Genomic DNA, 20,646 nt, shown 5'->3' with positions numbered 1-20,646 from the left:
TCTCTGAGATTACTACAATCATGTCACCCACTCACCCCAACAACCAATGCACCAGGAAGCCATGCAACAATTGCAAAAAGTTATCACTAAATTCACCCCTCCTACCCCCACAAAATCCCCCAAGTGAACCACCAACTTTCATAAGGTGGAAACCCCCCCGTTGCTAGGTCGGATCAAACTCAATGTGGATGGCTCCTCTTACTCAAATTCAAAACAATCAGGTATCGGTGGTTTAGCGCGAGACCGTAACCATCAGGTAGTCTATGCCTTTGGACAAGGAATGGGATGTCAAGATTCTCTTATCTCCGAAGCACAAGCCATTCGGCATGGACTCTCTCTAGCTCTCCCATGTCCAAGTGGAAAGTGACAACCAAGTGCTAGTGATTTCTATTACCAATCCAACACTTCGTCGCAGTTGGAGAATCTCCCACTTAATCCATAATATTCTAAGGTTAGCTGCATCTTTCACCGAATGCTCCTTCACTCATGTGCCCCATGAGGCGAAATTTGCCATTGACGAGCTCGCCAAATCAGCAACATTATCTCAGGATTGGTTTGTGTATCAACACTCCCCCCCCCCCTTCTTATCTTGGATCCTGCTCTTCGATTCCGTTATGTGTAAGCTACCACGTGGGTTTCATTTGAATCAATAAAGTAATCTTTCCTACAAAAAAAAAAGCCTTTAGTAAAAGGTGGCCTTGACACACATTTTCCCCTCAATTAATGGAATAAAGTTCCAAAAAAAAAAAAAAAAAAAACTTTTAGAAAGGGTAGTTTACCATTGTTTCCTTCTTTTTCTTCTTTTTGACTTTTTTGTCCAACTTTTCCCAACTTGGTACGAAAAGCAGAGAAATACAATTTTATTTGTCAAGAAAATGATACAAAAGCATCTTAAACACTCTTTCAAAAGTTTTCATTAACTCAAAAGATTCGCTCAACCGACAAAGATTAACGTCTTATAATATGAGATGAAGAATTCAAATCTCCTTGGAATAAAAGATATAAAATAGTTATTCTTCTCATATAAAGTTATTAAAAAAGAAAAAGAAAACCTTCATTGGTGAAACAGGCCTACACACCATATAAGGCTTGCCCACCATTACAAGTTTTGAAGGCTTGTATTCTACTCAAACCTGCAACTACTAGGCACTAGCTCATATCTAATCTTACCTTTGCTACTTTCTTCCTTTTCAACCTTTTAGATGGAGAGATGTGGATTGGCTTAGGAGACTTGGGAGGTGAATATATATTCTTTATAGGATAAACACCCCAAACAAGATGGCTAGGCAGAGATGTAATGTGTGGCGAGGCGATGGCCGTGGAATAGGCACTACTATGGGCTGAGAAAATGACTATGGTAAGGTACAAGTACAAACAGATTTAATGGGACTAGTACGGGTCGTGGAAGGTGAAGACTCTGACCCCTCTTTGGAGTTAGAGACTGTTTCTTATGACATTCTTGTGGTAATGGCGGATTTTGTGGATTGGAAGGTGGAATATATTTCTAGGGAAGGGAACCTGTTTGCCCATTACTTAGCTTGAAAGGCCTTGTCTATTACTAGTAGGACAAATTGGCCTCGTCTTTTGCTCTCTGGATTCTCGAGTTATGCTCTCTTAAAGCTAGGCGTGTTGCTCGCTTTCCTCAGTGAAATGAGTTTACCCAAAAAAAAAAAATAATAATTAAAAACAAAGATGGCTAGGCTAATTCAAATTGTTTGAAAACTAGAGCTGATAAGGAACTCTTTTTTTTTTTCTCTTGAAAAGAAAATGGCATCTTATTTTTCATGGGTGCACAAAACATTGTCAGGTTTGAGTCTTAGGTGACAATGACACAGATGATGCAATGTTCTAGAAGGAAGATTTGACACTCCTACGACCATTTTTAAATAATCGATTGAGAATAAGAGCAAAGATCAAAGGACTATTCTACAAGGAAGAAAGAACATGTAAATCTTGTAAGGTATATCCTAAAGGGAAAAAAGAACACTAAAATCTCAAATAGAATTAGAATGAGATCCCATCAACCCTTTTTTTTGGATGAATAAATAGTTCATTAACTAAAAAGAGAGAAGGGGAGAGCACAAGAATGATACAAAGAGAAAGCCCACCTGAGGCTCGCAAGGCCCAAAGAAAAACAAAACTGGGTGCTAAAGGCCGAGAATAGAAAGCCGAGAGAATGATACAATGGATGTTCTGAAAAGACCCACCTATTTTTGCCAAAATATGCATTTCAGTAACTTGTTTCAATCACCAATTTGGGTACATAATCCACAACTAAATTATGCAAGATGGAGTGTGGGTCTATTTTGGGAAGGTTAGATTTAGTATATCAACACAAAAAGCTTAGGGAATGGAGATATCGTAGAGGCAGTAATAGTTGGAATTCGTACAAGAATAGATCAAGCCAATAGTACTCTAGTCAAGCTTACTAGCATATGGTGCGATTTACAAGAAATAATTGGTCTATTTCAAAATCCGAAGAACACACAATGGCCGATTGTTCATGTCTCCTTTTTGGCAAAATTAGCTTCTTGTATTAACCATATAGACGATAATAGTTTCAAAGAACTAAGAAGAAAAAAAACAGAGAAACCAAGGCTCAAGATTTGCTTCTTTCTTTTTTTTTTTTTTTTTTTTTTTCCCCTCTTTTTATTAGTAGACGGGAGCTCAACAATAAAATCATCGAAAATGGGAAAACGTTGCATATATGTCATCCTAAAGAGATGGGGTTGGTGTCTTGGTGTAAGACGAACCCCTCCACATTACTAGCATTCACAGAGGGAAAGTCAACATGTGGATGCAAGGCAGCTAGAGGGGGAAGCCCAGAAGGGAAGGGAGGGGGTGAGGGACAAAAGACGGTCCCCAAGTTGAGAGGGTTAGAGGAGATGAGGCTTGGCAAGAGGTAGGCCACGAAGGGGAGAATTGGACACAAGCCCAAAACAAAGAGGGGGGAGGGAGAGGGAGAGGCGGCAGGCCCAACCCCAACACCAACCCAAAACCCAAGGGTACAAGAGGAGGAGGGCAAAGCAAGGTATAAATGGATGAGGGAGGAGAGGTGGGTGGGCCACAAAGTCCAATGAAGAGTGCGATAAGTATGGGCCCCACCAGAAAGAGAAGAAGGCTAAACGAAGAAGGAAGAGAGGAGTCCAGATCAACGACCCTAACGATGTGCTCCCCAGACGCTTACCAACCATGAATACAGGGGGGGCATAGGATAGCATTGTGGGTCCCACCCTTCTTAATTTTTTCGATTATTTTTTTTTGTGGGCCCCACTTGATTTTGTGGTTGGAAAGTGTAAGGGAAGCACAAACGTCAAGGGAGATGATCCGGATTCAGAAGAGAAGGGGTATTGTTGGAAGTAGAGGGATGAGGTTGTTGTATGATAAGAAAGAAAAGTAGGAAAATTGTTGGCATCACCAAAGTGGAAGAAGAGGAAAATTGATTCTCCACTAGTGGAAGCTACGATTGACAACTTCATTCGCAACATTTTGTAGAAAATTGTAGTAGATTTGTGGTATTCTGCCATTACTCCTAACAAACAGGTATTTGAGCATATGTGTCTTTTAATTATTGACGATGTTCTTACTAAAATATCAAGGAGGGTGAAAGAGATTAACCTTGTCGGCTTGTTAACAAGGGAATTGGTTGGCATGATAGGTGGCCAAATATTTTCATAGAAGAAATCACTTGGCTATTGGTGTTGATGTCATGAAAACACTTTCTTTTGAAGAAAGAGATGAAAGGTTGAAACATCATCTTATGGCTTTTAAGAAGCTCCACCCAGCTCTGTTATCTTTTGAGTGTGAATACAAGGGTTCTTTAAGAGTCCAGATCCTCTCCAACGTACCCCTCCACCCATCAACCCACACTCACAAGGTATGCCCGTGACAAAGCAGGGCAATGTGGGTGGAGGGGATCTCCACTACTTCTTCAGCGTCTTATAGGAGGTGTCTTGGACAAATTTGTCACTGTAATTTGTCTGACATCACTACTAGCTTCTTCAGCGTCTTATTTGTCCAATTCGTCATTGAAATCCTTTCAGACATTGTTTATTATTGGGATATTTTTGAAAATAGACAGTGATTTAACTGTTTGCAATGATAAATGTGACAATTATATCCAACCAAAATCCAATTTTGGGGGTCTCTGTGCTTTTTAAACATAAAGTGGGGGTGTTAGTGTTTTAAAGCCTCCATTTTGGGGTGCAGCTAGTGCAATTTGCTAGTAATTTTTATGGTGGCCTCCAACTTTTATGGAGGCATTGGGGATCCAACACAAGCTCTGTCCACTTGTCATGTCCCTTAAACTTTCTAGACCATTGAAATTGCTTCAATCATACCATCAGGCGAAATTTCAATTCGTCAGATCCGAAATCTCAGTTGAGATTTCAATCTTGACTATTGAATTTTAATAGTCAAGGTGTTTGAAAAAAAAAAAAAAAAAAAAACCCTCCATCTCTCTTCTCCTCTCCGTTAATCTTTGTCTCTCCACGGTCCTAGACATAAAACTACTCACTTTTTTTCTTTTCTTTGCTTGATTGAAACAAAGTCCCCTGGAACATAACAACTCCTTTCAGCCTAAGATTGCAAACTTCAAAATTTGACATGATAAGATGATCTTTAGTTAACCATAAATGTATTTTGTCTGTCCAGAAATAAAATTAATTTTTTTTCCCTTTTCCATTAGATAGAGAAAGACCATAGCTGGAATTATCCGTTCATGCTGATATAGTGGTTTGGCTTCATATCTTCTATACCATTAAATGGATAGAAAAAATGCCTGGCTTGATTTTCTGTTTATGCTGATAGCAGAGTGAAATGCCCTATGTAATCTTGTATATTAAACCCGCCAAATAGTTGGTTCTGATCCACTTATCCAAGATAAATGGCTAGCTAATGAGCCCAGACCTATAGCATACTAGAATTGTCTGGATCCTCATGCCCTGTTGCCTTGTTGTTTCCTAGTCTCATTAAAACACTTAAAAGTTCCCAGGATTCTGAGGTAGTAAGTTTTGGAGTCTTTGTCGTTCACCATGTTTATCATTCATGGTTTTCCTATTGACTCACTTCTGATAGTATCTTGGAGTATGTCTGGTTGTTAATGTCTATTTATTTTATTAAGTTTCTGAAAATTCTCTCTCTCTAGATCTCTCAGTCTCTCTCCTGATAGTATCTTGGAGTAAGAAATCATAACCACATAAAAATACCGCACAGTAGAATCACGTAAATATCGAAACAAATAAAAAAAACCCAGTTTGGGTAGGAGATCAAACAACCCATTTGCATGAATCAAATATCCAGCAGGCAGAAGGAAATCTTTTCCAACATAAATTGTGTAACACATGCACCCCCAAGAAATATTGACTTCCCATGCGTCAATACAGCATATGTCATTCTCATGGGGTCACTGCTTATAATTTCTTAGGTTTCTCCACGTTATGTGCTGGAACCATCTTTCGGTTGAAACCCTTTCAATGGCGACCAAGGCAAGTCTGTTGTCGGCACACAGTCATAGAGATTTGAGAGGATTAGCTAGGCAACGTTACAGTACCTTCTAGAACCCCTTGCATGCAACTATATATAAGGGTGTCACAGCCATTCCATCTCATGTTCAGATAAAAATAAAAATAGAAAGAGATGGGAAAGCTGCAGCTGGATTGAGCATGCCCAGAAAGGCCACGTTGTAGTGATTCCGTATCCAAGTCAAGGCCACATAAACCCTCTTCTCCAATTTGCCAAACGCTTAGTCTCAAAGGGGTTGAAGGCCACCATAGCCACTACCCACTATACTGTCAAGTCCATATACGCCCCTAACGTTGGTGTTGAAGCCATCTCTGATGGTTACGACGAGGGTGGGTATGCTTATGCTCCTGACACTGCTACTTACCTCAAAGCTTTCAAGACCTATGGATCCAAAACCCTGAGCCAACTCATCCGTAAGTATGAGACCACAGCTTTTCCAATCACCTGCGTGATATATGATGCTTTCTTTCCCTCGGCGCTTGATCATGTTGCCAAGCAACACGGTGTCTATGGACGAGCTTCATTCTTCACCAACTCTGCTACTATCAGCTCTCTATTCTATCAGGTTCACAAAGGGCTCTTACCAATTAAATGGAAGATATACCTCTCTCCATACTTGGACTTCACAAGTTGGATTACTCTGATTTGCCAGGTTTTCTCAAATGCCCAGATTCCTACCTTGCTTACTTGGCCATGAAACTGAGTCAGTTTGATAACCTTCACCACGCTGACTGGGTCTTCGGAAACACTTCTGACGATTTAGAGTTGCAACTCCAGGTAACAAACTGAACTGGATTTCATTCGTCTTGTTGTAATTCTGGTCAATTTAGTATTTCTCTTTGTGCTTGAAGCTCTGACACTCTAGTTTTCTGACTTAAGGCGCCAGAAGGGGTGAGTGCGCTATGGACAAGAATGTTGATTGGGCCAATGATCCCATCAGCGTACCTGGACAAGCAAATAGAAGATGACAGAGACTATGGAGCTAGCCAATCAAAGCCATTAGACGACAAGTGCAAAAAATGGCTGGAACTAAAGCCAGCAGGTTCTGTGGTCTATGTATCATTTGGAAGCTTGGTAGCATTGACTCCCAAACAAATGGAGGAGATTGCATGAGGGTTCAAGGAAAGTGGTCGATATTTCTTTTGGGTTGTGAAGGAATCTGAGCGTGAGAAGTTGCCTCGAGGTTTCGCTTTTAAGAAACCAAAGTAAAAGGATTGGTGGTGACTTGGTGCCAACAGCTTAGAGTTGCTTGCCCACAAAGCGATAGGCTGCTTTGTAACACACTGTGGATGGAATTCCAAGCTTGAGGCGTTGGGTCTCGGTGTGCCTATGGTGGGAGTTCCCAAGTTTGCAGATCAATACACGAACACGAAGTTTATTGAGGAGGTATGGGATGTAGGTGTGAGAGCCAAGGAGGAAGATAAGAAAGAGAATGTGGGGAGGGAAGAAGTTTTTCTGTTTAGGAGAAGTAATGGATGGGGAGATCTAAAGAAGCCAGGAGATAAGAAGGAATGCTGGTAAGTGGAGGGAGTTGGCCATGAAAGCGATTTGCAAAGGTGGAAGCTCAGACAACAATATTAATGATTTCGTTGCAGACATATGCAGCGGTAACACAAGAAGAGCTAGAATCAAGGAGGAGAAACAAATGAATGGATTTTAAGTTAATTTAGATTTTATCTAAAGATCGAGAATAACAGAATATTTTTAGTTAAATTCTTTCTTGAATGACCTGCTGGTTGGTCACTGTGTGGTGGGTCTTCGATTGATGTTTTTATTATTAATAATAAATAGATCTTTGATTGATTCTAGTATGTAATTTTTAGCATCTTTGGCATTCAAATTACATACTAGCATCAATCAAAGATCTATTTATTAATAATAAAAGAAACATCAATCGAAGACCCAGAACACACTGACCAACCACAGGTCATTCAAGAAAGAATTCAACTAAAAAATATACTCTGTCGATAAGATTTAAATTAACTTAAATTCCATTCATTAGTTTCTCCTCCGTGATTCTAACTTTTCTTGTTACCACTGCAGACGTCAGCAACGAAATCATTAATATTGTTGTCTGAGCTTCCACCTTTGCAAATCGCTTTCATGGCCAACTCCCTCCACTTACCAGCATTCCTTCTTATCTCCTGGCTTCTTTAGATCTCCCCATCCATTGCTTCCCCTAAACAGAAAAACTTCTTCCCTCCCCACATTCTCTTTCTTATCTTCCTCCTTGGCTCTCACACCTACATCCCATACCATACCTCCTCAATAAACTTCGTGTTCGTGTATTAATCTGCAAACTTGGGAACTCCCACCATAGGCACACCGAGACACAATGCCTCCAGCTTGGAATTCCATCCACAGTGTGTTACAAAGCAGCCTATCGCTTTGTGCGCAAGCAACTCTAGCTGTTGGCACCAAGTCACCACTAATCCTTTTACTTTGGTTTCTTAAAAGCAAAACCTCGTGGCAACTTCTCACGCACAGATTCCTTCACAACCCAAAAGAAATATCGACCACTTTCCTTGAACCCTCATGCAATCTCCTCCATTTGTTTGGGAGTCAATGCTACCAAGCTTCCAAATGATACATAGACCACAGAACCTGCTGGCTTTAGTTCCAGTCATTTCTTGCACTTGTCGTCTAATGGCTTCAATTGGCTAGCTCCATAGTCTTTGTCATCTTCTATTTGCTTGTCCACGTAAGCTGATGGGATCATTGGCCCAATCAACATTCTTGTCCATAGCGCACTCACCCCTTCTGGCGCCTTAAGTCAGAAAACTAGAGTGTCAGAGCTTCAAGCTCAAAGAGTAATACTAAATTGACCAGAATTACAGCAAGACGAATGAAATCCAGTTCAGTTTGTTACCTGGAGTTGCAACTCTAAATCGTCAGAAGTGTTTCCGAAGACCCAGTCAGCGTGGTGAAGGTTATCAAACTGACTCAGTTTCATGGCCAAGTAAGCAAGGTAGGAATCTGGGCATTTGAGAATAGAGAGCTGACAGTAGCAGAGTTGGTGAAGAATGAAGCTCCATAGACGCCGTGTTGCTTGGCAACATCAAGCGCCGAGGGAAAGAAAGCGTCATATATCACACAGGTGATTGGAAAAGCTGTGGTTTCATACTTAACGGATGAGTTGGCTTAGGGTTTTGGATCCATAGGTCTTGAAAGCTGGTACCAGTCGTGAGCATATAAGCATACCCACCCTTGTCATAACCATCAGAGATGGCTTCAACACCAACGTTAGGGTGGTATATGGACTTTGTGGGGCATACATAGTATTGTACAACAATTGTATTGTATTTATGTATTTGACTGAGACTACATATATGTGTCAAACACATTATTCGAATATATCATTACACATTCTCTAACATGGTATCAGGTTCTTTCTTGTTCTTTCTGCACCTCTGAGTTTCTAGTTCCTGCGATGGGTTCTCCCTGTGAACTTTGACATTGATGCCTCTTCTTCCACCGTCTCTGGTGTTGTCTGGCTGAATGTCGCGCTCTTGCTTCCGCTCAAGCTCACTACAACAAACTATCTCTTATGGAAGGCTCACTTATGGAAGGCTCAGTTCTTAGCTCTTCTACATGGTCAGAGTCTTTTGGGATATGTCACTAGTACTCGACGATGTCCTGATAAAGATGATGTTCTTGCCTGAGATCATTGGGAGAGACAAGATCATCTTATCTTGTCCTGTTTAGTTTCCTCTCTCACCAAAACGGTGTTGCTTCATGTTGTTACCGCTGGAACCTCTACTAAAGCTTGGTCTCGTCTCGAAGGGGTTTATGCGTCTTCCTCACGATCTAGAATCATGGATCTAAAAGATTGGCTTCTCAAATTAAACAAAGGATCTTCTAGTATCGGCGATTATTTGCTCGAAGTTCGAATGATTGTAGATGCTCTCACTGCTGCACAGTATCCTGTTGCTGATGAAAATTTGCTCCTTGCAATTCTTCGTGGACTTGGTGAAGAGTATCGTGATGTTGTAATTTCTGTTCGGCTTCAATCTGAAACCATGTCGTTTCTGGAGCTTTCTGTTTATTTGCTAAATCATGAAATTTTTCTACGAAGTTCATCTGCTAATGCTGCGGCTTCAATACTGACTGCGAATGTTGTTTCTTGCTCTTGAAACACTAATCAAGCATTTAGTTTTGGTTATCGGAGTCCTTATCGTTGCTCGTTTTCAAATCAAAATCAAAATTAAAATCATCAGAATATTTAAGGTTCCCATAATAGTCAAGGTTTCTATCATGGTGTTCAAACAAGATCTCGAGGCTCTTTGTGTAATCGAAATCTCTCTGGTAACTGTTCCTCAGGTAATGATGTTACAATCGCCGGTACCGGTGAACCTTCTTTCTTGCTCACAGCAATGACTCTGTGTCAGCTTTGTAATCTTGAAGGGCATATGTCTACAAATTGTCCACAAAGGTTTAATCAAGCTTTTCTTGGTATATTCTCTGCCTTTGCATTTCTTTCATCCTATTTTCCTTCAAATTCTTGGATCCTTGACACTGGTTCTAATTATCATCTCACTGCAGATATTTCTAATCTAGCAATCTCTGAACCATATCTTGGTATTGATAATAATGTTGTTGGCAATGGTCAAGGTTTGGGGATAACTCATTATGGTTCTTTAATGAAATCTTCTCCTACTTCATCTTCTTTTTTATTGTCCAATGTTTTGTGTGTGCCTTCAATTCAATGCATTCTTTTATTTGTTGCTCGTTTTTGTGTAGATAACAATGCTTACTTTGTGTTTTCTGCTTCTGATTTCTGTTTCAAGGACTGCTTGACACACCGAATTCTTTTGCAAGGCCGGAGTGATCAATGTCTCTATTATGTTGTTATTCATTCACCAGAACCTCCTGATTCTGCTACTACTCTTCTTACTCTTAATAAATGGTACTCTCGTCTTGGCCATTTGGCTCCTACAAGGTTGCAATCTCTGCTTCGTGCTTCTAGCCTTCAATTCACAGGAAGTTTAGATCATTGTGATGCTATTATAGTGCCAAATCACATATGTTACCTTTTGAAAATTCTACTCATGTAAGCACAGCACCACTGGAACCAATTCATACATATGTTTGGGGACCAGCCCCTTTTTGTTCTTTTGATAATCATCATTACTTTGATTTAGTCATTGATGATTTTTCTAAATACTGCTGGTTGTTTCTGATGTCTCGAAAATCTAATGTTCTTAACATTTTTATCAAATTCAAAGCTGTTGTTGAGAATTATTTTTCTTTAAAAATAGAGACATTACAATCTGATGGGGGTGGTGAGTTTGTTAAGTTGGCTTCTTTTCTTTCTTCTCATGGAATTTCACATCGATTCTCTTATCCAAAAATACCTCAGCAGAATGGTCATTGAGCACTTGAGCATAAGAATAGACACGCATGTAGTAGAATTAGCTCAAGCTTCTCTTTATCAAGCTGGACTTCCTCCTACATTTTGGTCTGTTGTTGTTCAATTTGTGGTTTATGGAATAACTCGTATTCCTACTTTTGCTTTGAATGGTTTGTCTCATTTTCCATGTTTGTTTAACCAATCTCCCAGATTATCATTTTTTGAAATCCTTTGGTTGTCTTTGTTACCTCTGTCTTAGAAATTATGTTTCTAATAAGTTGTCTTCTCGTTCAAACAATGTATTTTCCTAGGTTATAGTCTTCAGCCTAAGGGGTAGAAGTGTTTGGATTCTACAACTAGCTGAATCTATATTTCCCAAAATGTTCATTTTGTAGAAAATATGTTTCCATGTGCTGCTGCTACATCCTCTATTTTATTTACTTATCCATGGTTTGTGTCTCCTTCTGTGTCATCCTCTTATAGTAATTCATCTACTATTAATAGTAATTCTCCTACTAGTTCGTCTTTACCTCTTATTGTTCTTCCTTCTCCAGTACCGTTATCTTCATCTGGAACACATATTGGTGATAGTCATCACAATAATTTTTTATTTTCGATTTTCAACTTCCAGTTACTGACTACTGGTTTCCGAATCCAATTATCAACACTTTTTTAGAAAAATTAATGTTTAATACTTGACTTTAACCGGATAATTGCCGATTTTCGGTTATCCGGTTACCAATGACTGATTTTAGAATCTGATTATCATCCACTTTTAGAGAAACTAACGTTGAATACTTTACCTTACTTCATCCGGGAAAAAAATTCCGGATATTATCCAATTTGATAAGCAATAATCCGAATCCAGTTGCTTAGTGGATGGATACAAATATTTTTTGGTAAGAAAATTTCTAGATACGTACACACTTAAAATAATACGAATGCGAATTCAGAGGCAGATTTCAACTATCCATTTATAGGTCTAAGTGTAACAAGGTTTATGATTTAAATGGAAACAAAAAGGATAAATTTCTAAAAAATTTAAATTTTTTGAATATTCTCCCGTTCCCTTGTAAAATTTTTAAAAATTTCTTCTGACCCTCTTTCCATATTTGAAATGTAGGGGTGTCAATAAAGCTCAGTTGACCCATCCCGGCCGTAACCCCTAAGCACAAGCAAAATTCGACCTGAAGGGTGAGTTAGGGTTACATAATACTTGACCCTAGTAAGGTTGGGTCGGGCTTGGGTTCCACCCTCCGAATTGTAATTTTATTCTAGTTATTAAAAAACTTGATGTCGCTACACTGTTAATTACCATAGCAATAAATTTATCATATTACTATAATTTTTAACTTTAGTGTTGTTGTCGTAGTTATAGCGTTTTTTTATTGTCGTGGTTTAAATATTATAATCTAAAGGGATAATTACTATTGGCCCCCTGTACTTTGATTTTATTACTATTGTATCCCTCGTACTTTTTAAAATTACTAATCCAACCTTTAACTTTGCCTACAATTACTATTGCCCCCTACTGTTAACTTCCGTTAGTTTACTAATGATGTGGCATCTTTATATTTTTTCAAAAATCCCAAAATACCCTTATACTTATTTCTTTACTTATTTACCCTTTTGTCAAATTATAGTGGTACCCTTAATTAACTGTGGAGAAAAATGTAACTATAATCCGTTTTATTCTAAAAAAAACCACCAAATAAAAAAAGAATGATTGAATAAAACTCAAATAGAAATCGAAGAGGAAGGAAAATCGAATTCAATTCAAATTAGAAATTGAATATCACCTAAAACAATTTCAAAATAAATGAAGTTTAATGAAGGTGGGAAACCAAATTGGATTTGGATTTTGTCCATTTCTTTAATTCAAAATAAATGAAGCTTAATGAAGGCGGGAAACCAAATCAGATTTGGATTTTGCTCATTTCTTTAATTCGAAATAAATGAAGTTTAGTGAAGGTGGGAAACCAAATAGGATTTAGATTTTGCCAATTTTATTAATTCAAAATAAATGAAGTTTAGGGTAAAATTGACATTTAGTCTGGTTTTTATAAATGGGGTAGCATCGTTTTTTGATTTCTTAATTTTAATAAAGGGTAAATTAGACATTACATATTCAAACTTAACGGCTACTTAACACCGTTATAAGGAAAGGGGGCAACAGTAATTTCGTAAAGAACAGGGTTTTATTAGTAATAAAATCAAAATACAGGGGGGCAACAGTAATTATCCCTAATCTAAAATATCTTAAATTAGTACAATACATAACTGTAATTATATTTCTATAGCTAGAGGGAATGTATTTACTATGATTTTTAACCGCAGTTAAAAAGAAATTGTTACTACAATTTTAAATATTGCAGTTATTATATAAACTATATTACTACAATTTCAAAATGTAGTTCTATTTTAGTAGCTAAAAATTTAATATTGTTACACTTTTATTTCCATAGTAATAAGTTTCATATATTACTACAATTTTTAGTTGTAGTTTTGTTTCCGTAGTTACAATATTTTTTTATTACTATGGTCTTGAATGTTGTAGTTAAAAATATTTTAAATTACTGCAATACATAACTGTAGTTATATTTTTGCAGTTAGAAGTAATATATTATTATGGTTTTGAATATTGTAGTATAAAATGGTTCATATTACTACAATTTTTAGTTACACTTTTACAAACACATCTATAAATATATTTGTTGCTACAGGTGTTACATACTGCAGCAATAATTGTTTTATATTACTACACATGAAAAAACTGTAGTTATAAGAGATTTGTAGCTTCGGTTAAAAAAACTGTAGCTAACTATCTGTAGCTATAAGGGGTTTTTGTTGTAGTGTGTGGACTGTGTATGAGAGTTGGAGCTAAATAGAATTGAAAACATTAATAGAGCACAAATTAAATACGTTTTTATTTTTTTTTTTTTTTAGCTGGCTAGTTGATAATATGAAGTTGGGAGAGATATTACTAATATATAAGGGTGTCAATCGGTACGATTTCTGTAATTCGGTAAGGTTTCGGTGCGGTACCAACTTTGAATATCGAAAACCATAACCGTACCGTACCGAATTCAAACGGTACGGTACGGTTTCGGTATTTACAAAAACGGTTTGGTACGGTTTTGGTATTAAATCGGTACGGAAAAACAGTTTAAACACAGTATCTAGTGCGGTACAATTTTGGTACAAATGAACTTATGCCACTTTTGTTATTAGTTAATTAAGATCCTAATGAAATTGTGATCAACCAATCGATATAATATGAAATTAACATAGATTAAGCAAATAAATATAATTAATAGAGGCAAAACAAGTAAATCTAAGAAGAGAAGTGAATGATGAAACGAAAAATTAAAATAGGGAATTAGGGATAGGGAAAAGGTTAAGTGTTTTAATTGTAAAATTACAACTTATATCTCTTAATTGTGTACGGTACCAATTCGGTACGGTTTCGGTACGTACCGACGGTATGAGTACCTAAAACCGAAACCGTACCGAAGAAATTTGGTTTTGGTACGTACCGTACCGAATTTTGAACGGTACGGTACGGTGCGGTTTTAGACTTATCTACTAATAGTGGCCAAATTGGCGTACGGTGCGGTTCGGTACGGTTAAATGGTTTCGGTACGCAATTGACACCCTTACTAATATATATGCCGCCGTATTTATGCGAATCCAAGACTTTCTCATGGGAGTTTGGGTTTTTATTTATTGATTGAACACAAATTACATACTAGCATCAATCCAAGATCTAATTATTAATAATAAAAGAAACATCAATCGATCGAAGACCCAGAACACAGTGACCAACCACAGGTCATTTAGGAAAGAATTCAACTAAAAAATATACTCTGTAGATATGATCTAAATTAACTTAAATTCCATTCATTAGTTTCTCCTCCGTGATTTCCTTCTTGTTACCACCGCAGACAGCTGCAACGAATTCATTAATATTGTTGTCTGAGCTTCCACCTTCGCAAATTGATTTCATGGCCAACTCCCTCCACTTACCAGCATTCCTTCTTATCTCCTGGTTTCTCTCCCCATCCATTACTTCTCGTAAACAGAACTGAAGTTCTTCCCTCCCTACATTCCCTTTCTCATCTTCCTCCTTGGCTCTCACACCTACACCCCATACCTCCTCAATAAACTTCGCGTTCGTGTATTGATCTGCAAACTTGGGAACTCCCACCATAGGCACACCGAGACACAACGCCTCCAGTGTGGAATTCCATCCACAGTGTGTTACAAAGCAACCTATCGCTTTGTGCGCAAGCAACTCTAGCTGTTGGCACCAAGTCACCACCAATCCTTTTTCTCCAGTTTCTTCAGCGAAACCTTGAGGCAACTTCTCACGCTCAGATTCCTTGACAACCCACAAGAAATATCGACCACTTTCCTTGAGCCCCCATGCAATCTCCTCCATTTGTTTGGGAGTCAATGCTACCAAGCTTCCAAATGATACATAGACCACAGAACCTGCTGGCTTTAGTTCCAGCCATTTCTTGCATTTGTCGTCTAATGGCTTCCATAGGCTTGCACCATAACCTCTATCATCTTCTATTCGCCCGTCCAGGTAAGCTGATGGGATCATTGGCCCAATCAACATTCCTCTCCATACCTCACTCACCCCTTCTAGCGCCTTAAATGATCAGAAAACTAGTTATCAGAACTTCAAGCTCAAAAAGAGTAATACTAAATTAACAAGAATTACGACAAGACAAATGAAACCCTGTTCAGTTTGTTACCTGGAGTTGCAACTCCAAATCGTCAAAAGTGTTTCCGAAGACCCAGTCAGCTTGGTGAAGGTTATCAAACTGACTGAGTTTCATGGCCAAGTAAGCAGGGAAGGAATCTGGGCATTTGAGAAAACCTGGCAAGTCAGAGTAACCCAACTCGTGAAGTCCCGGTATGGAGAGAGGCGTATCTTCCAATTTGATAGGCAAAGGTAAGAGCCCTTTGTGAACCTGATAGAATAGAGAGCTGACAGTAGCAGAGTTGGTGAAGAATGAAGCTCCATAGACGCCGTGTTGCTTGGCGACATCAAGCGCCCAGGGAAAGAAAGCATCATATATCACACAGGTGATTGGAAAAGCTGTGGTCTCATACTTACGGATGAGTTGGCTTAAGGTTTTGGATCCATAGGTCTTGCAGGCTTTGAGATAAGTACCAGTGTCAGAAGCATAAGCATACCCACCCTCGTCGTAACCATCGGAGATGGCTTCAACACCAACGTTAGGGGCGTTTATGGACTTGACAGTATAGTGGGTAGTGGCTATGGTGGCTTTTAACCCCTTTGAGACTAAGCGTTTAGCAAATTGGAGAAGAGGGTTTATGTGACCTTGACCTGGATATGGAACCACCACAACATGGCCTTTCTGGGCATGCTCCAACTGCAGCTTTCCCATCTCTTTTTTCTTATCTGAACACGAGATGGAATGGCTGTGAGTCTGTGACACCCTTATATATAGTTGCTTGCAAGGGGGGTTTTACCGTTTTAGAAGGTAGTGTAAGGTGCCCGAATCCTCTCAAATCTCTCTCACTGTATACCGATAAGGCGAGAACTGGAGAAACCAGATAAATCATCAGCAGTGACGCCATGAGAATGACATAGGCTGTAATTACGTATGGGATCAGCAGTGACGCCATGAGAATGACGTAGGTTGTATTTTCGTATGGGAAGTCAATTTTTCCTGGGGTTGTGAAACACAATTTAAGTTAGAAAAGATTTCCTTCTCGCTGCTGGATATTTGATTCACGCAAAAGATTTGTTTGATCTCCTACCCAAACTGGGTTTTTTTTCTTTGTTTCGATCTGTATATGACTCTACTGTACGGTATCGGTATTTTTTTCGTAGAGGATGACGTAAATGATAGATACAGAAGTAAACGGACTGGAATTGAGTCCATATCTTCTCCCAAGTCTTCTTCCCCTTCTTATTATATGGTAGAAAGGCATAAAGAAAGTAAAAGCTAGCACAAGCGATAGAAGAATAGAAATTAAACCCAAAATCTCTTTGGATTTACCATCTTCAGATAGGAGAACGTATCGAAGAAAAAAAGAGATGTAGTCGATAGAAACAATAAAAATGGTGAGATGACGTGAGGTGATTTGATTCCTAACAATTGTGGAATCCTTGTTGACGAATATATGCCCTCTAAGGACAGCAAGATATATTTATATATATTTTAAAAGGTCAGCAAGAATTTAGGGCCCTTAGAAATGGAAATGAAAAAGATTATGACACTTTCACCGTAGAAAATGCTTTCTCAATTCTCACCACCCTGTTTTTCCTTCTTTTCTTGTGATCAATGAGTACCTTGTGTATTAAAAAAAAGTGATCTATGAGCACCTAACTAGGAAAAGGGAAAGAAAAAAAGCTCATGATCATGTGAAATAATTATTATTTGAGCAAATTGTACTGGTATCCCAAAATGAAGACCTTAAAGCACTGATATCCTACTTTATGTTTAAAAAGAACAGAGCAAATTGGGGTCTCTATGCTTTTTAAACATAAAGTGGGGTGTTCGTGCTTTAAGGCCTCCATTTTGAGGTGCCAGTGCAATTTTCTCTTTTTATTTTATTGACAAAATTTTATTTTACATCTCTTATTATGTGACTATGTCAAAATTGCTGACAAAACCATTGAATTTTTAAAACAGCACATGTTGTATTGATGACTATGTAGAATAATTTTATTAAATTTTGTTTATAAAGAAGAAACTAGTTATCCGAGGAAAAGAATTCTTATTTGTCAACATTGAAGTCATAGGGTGAATGGATAAGCATGAATGATTTTAGGTATTCAAGGTAGAATAGTCAAAATAGGACCAGTGTTAATGCAATGGTCAATGGATCAGAATTTTAGCCTAAGGCTAGCCCCTTTGTACCAAAAAAAAAAAAAGACTAGATAGACTAAATGGTAAAAATATCATGTTATTCTATTTTGGGTTAAGTCCGTCAGGATTCCATAACTAATCCAAACCGTCTGCGTTGTGCCTCGAGCATATGTGTTTGAACCAATCTATCAATGCCTTTACTTTCAACACAAAACTATTTTCAATCATATTGAGATTTTAACTTAATGCATTTTAGTTTAATCAAAGCGGTGAACTAAGAAATTCTTCTTCGTGTTTTATTTTAGTCAGGCTAAATATGAACTCGTTCATTGAAATGAATGAAGATACAAGCAATAGTATTTTCATATATAATGTTTGGTCCAAGAAATTTTAAGCATTTTTCCCTTTTATCTGTGATTAATTTATTTTTGGGGTAAGATATCTGATTAAATATTTATTCTTAATAGATCTGATTGTATGGATATGATTTATTCGCTTACAACTTGAATAGAATCTAGTACTTCCAGTCAAAGGTGGCCGTGAAACACATTTCCCCTCAATCAATGGAATAAAGTTTAAAAAATAATAAAAAATGATAGTGTTAGGAATAACTTTTAGAAACATTAAAATGTAGTTTACCAGTGTGTTTCCTCTAATCTGACATCAAAGGTTCTTTTTCTTCCTTTTTCCAACATTTCCCAACTGCTACCAAAAGCAAAAAGATATAATTTTTTTTAGGTAGAAAACAAAAATTCAATTTTCTTTGTCAAGAGAATGATATAGAAGCATCCTAAACACTCTTTCAAAAGATTTCGTTAACTTAAAAAATTGGCTCAACTGACAAAGATTAACGTCTCATAATATGAGATAAAGAGATTGAATTCCCAAATGTGAACCAAAAAAAATTCTTTTGAAAGAGTTCTAAAGGTTGGTACTCTACTCTAATGCGAATCTACTAGCTCGTATCTAACCTTACCTTTTCTACTTTCTGCCTTTCCTATCTTTTGAACGAAGAGATGTGGATTGGCTAAGGAGACTTGGGAGATGAATATTATATCCCTTGTAAGATAAACATCCCCTAATAAGATGGCTAGGCAGGGATGTAATGTGTGGTGAGACAATGGCCGTGCGAGAGGCACTACTATGAGCTAGAGAAAAGGTTGAAAGGGCTAGTAGGTCATTCCCACCTTCAAGGAAAGAGCTTCTAGTCCGGATCCTTTCTAATTAATGGCTATGCCCGGATCTATCTATAATGGTCTCCACATGCCGAATGGGTCCCTGGCTGACTGCTGGTCATTATTGGGCATCAAGGTCATACAATTCGCCTTCCTCGATTGGAGGATGGGAAAGGGGGAGTCGCCACTTGGATCCTCATCCCTATTCTCTACCGGGCCGGTTGGATTTGGAACTTGACTGCTATCATTTCCGGTTTTCTTTTCAAACACTTTATTGGATTTATACCTGGCATCCGAGACCAGGTTGCTTTAATCTACTAATAGAAAACGACTAAATAGGCAATGCAGGCTGGGATGACACCTCTGCTGTGGGGGAGATGAGTACGCACAAATTAATTTGTATCTATGGTGAGGGAATGACTATGAGAAGCTACTAGTACAAACAGATTCAATGGGACTAGCACCAGTCGTGGAAGGTGAAGATTATAATCCCTCTTTGGAGGTAGGAACTATTTCTTATGATATTCATGTGTTAATGGTGGACTTTGTGGATTGTAAGGTAGAATATATTTCTTGGGTGGGGAATATGTTATTCATTCCTTAGCCTAGAAGGCCTTATCTATTAGGACAAATTGGTCATCTATCGCTCCTTGAACTCTCGAGTTAAGGTCTCTTGAATTTTGGAGTTTTGCTAACTTTCCTCAATGAAATTAGTTTACAAAAAAAAAAAAAAAATTAATAATAAATAATTTTAAAAATTATATATATATATATATATATATATATATATATATATATATATATAAACAATAAAAGGGAATATGGCTAGGCTAATTCAAATTGTTTGAAAATTAGAGCTGGGAAGGAACTCATTTTTTTCTCTTGAAAAGAAACTAGAATCTTATTTTTCATGAAAAGTTGTTAGGTTTGTTAGGTTTGAGTCGTAGGTGATGATGACAGATGATGTAACGTAGTAGAAGGAAGATTTGACATTCCTACCACCATTTTTGAATGATCGATTCAGAATAAGAGCAAAGATCAAAGGAATATTCTACAAGGAAGAAAAAACACATAAATCTCGTAAGGTATATCCTAGAGGGAAGAAAGAACACTAAAATCTCAAAAAAAAAAAAAAACATTAGAATGAGATCCTGTCAATCCTTTTTTTGGATGAATAAATAGTTCATTAACTAAAAAGAGAGAAGGGGAGAGTGCAAAAGGATACAAAGAGCAAGCTCACTTGAGGCTAGCAAGGCCCAAAGAAAAACAAAACTGGGCAATAAAAGCAGGGGGAAAAAGTCAAGAGAAACCGAAGGCGCAAGATTTGTTTTTCCCATTTTTCATAGTAGACAGGAGCTCAACAATGAAATCATCGGAAATGGGGAGATGGCCTTTGGACGTGCGAAAACTTTGCCTATGATCCTAAAGAGGCAGGTTAGGGGTCTTGGTGTTAGACGAACTCCCCTACATCACTAGCATTCACTAAGGAAAAGTCAACATGTGGATGCAAGGGAGTGAGGGGTGTGCCCAGAAGGGAAGGAAGGGGGTGAGATTATAAAGTTACATTAAAGACAAAAGTCAATCAGAGCAACAACCAAAATGACTGGGCTCCTGTGACCCAATCGGTCACTTGGGGCAGTTGGTTGGGCAAACGACCACCTTAAGCGACCTCCCCAGTTCCAAACTACTTCCAAGTCCAAAAATTTCGACTTTTGATCTCCAAATTTAATCCAATTTTTGGATA

General features: G+C 38.0%; 3 pseudogenes across 1 annotated transcript; 1 reads left to right on the top strand and 2 right to left on the bottom strand.

Moving 5' to 3' along the window:
- Positions 1-2,723: 2,723 nt before the first annotated feature.
- On the top strand, positions 2,724-7,183 carry LOC149006918 (UDP-glycosyltransferase 74B1-like; annotated as a pseudogene).
- A 223-nt stretch (positions 7,184-7,406) lies between these two features.
- Positions 7,407-8,867, bottom strand: LOC149006917 (UDP-glycosyltransferase 74B1 pseudogene; annotated as a pseudogene).
- Positions 8,868-14,762: 5,895 nt separating this feature from the next.
- Positions 14,763-16,299, bottom strand: LOC149006916 (UDP-glycosyltransferase 74B1 pseudogene; annotated as a pseudogene). The gene is made up of 2 exons (XR_016175272.1): positions 15,637-16,299; positions 14,763-15,530 (listed from the first exon to the last, which is right to left on the bottom strand). The product of XR_016175272.1 is annotated as a UDP-glycosyltransferase 74B1 pseudogene (transcript).
- Between the last annotated feature and the right edge of the window lie 4,347 nt (positions 16,300-20,646).

This window comes from Hakea prostrata, chromosome 8 (assembly GCF_041222555.1).
Source record: "Hakea prostrata isolate BN-2017 chromosome 8, UWA_Hpros_2, whole genome shotgun sequence".
Taxonomy (NCBI): Eukaryota; Viridiplantae; Streptophyta; class Magnoliopsida; order Proteales; family Proteaceae; genus Hakea; species Hakea prostrata.
This window is presented reverse-complemented; position numbering and strand designations above follow the sequence as displayed.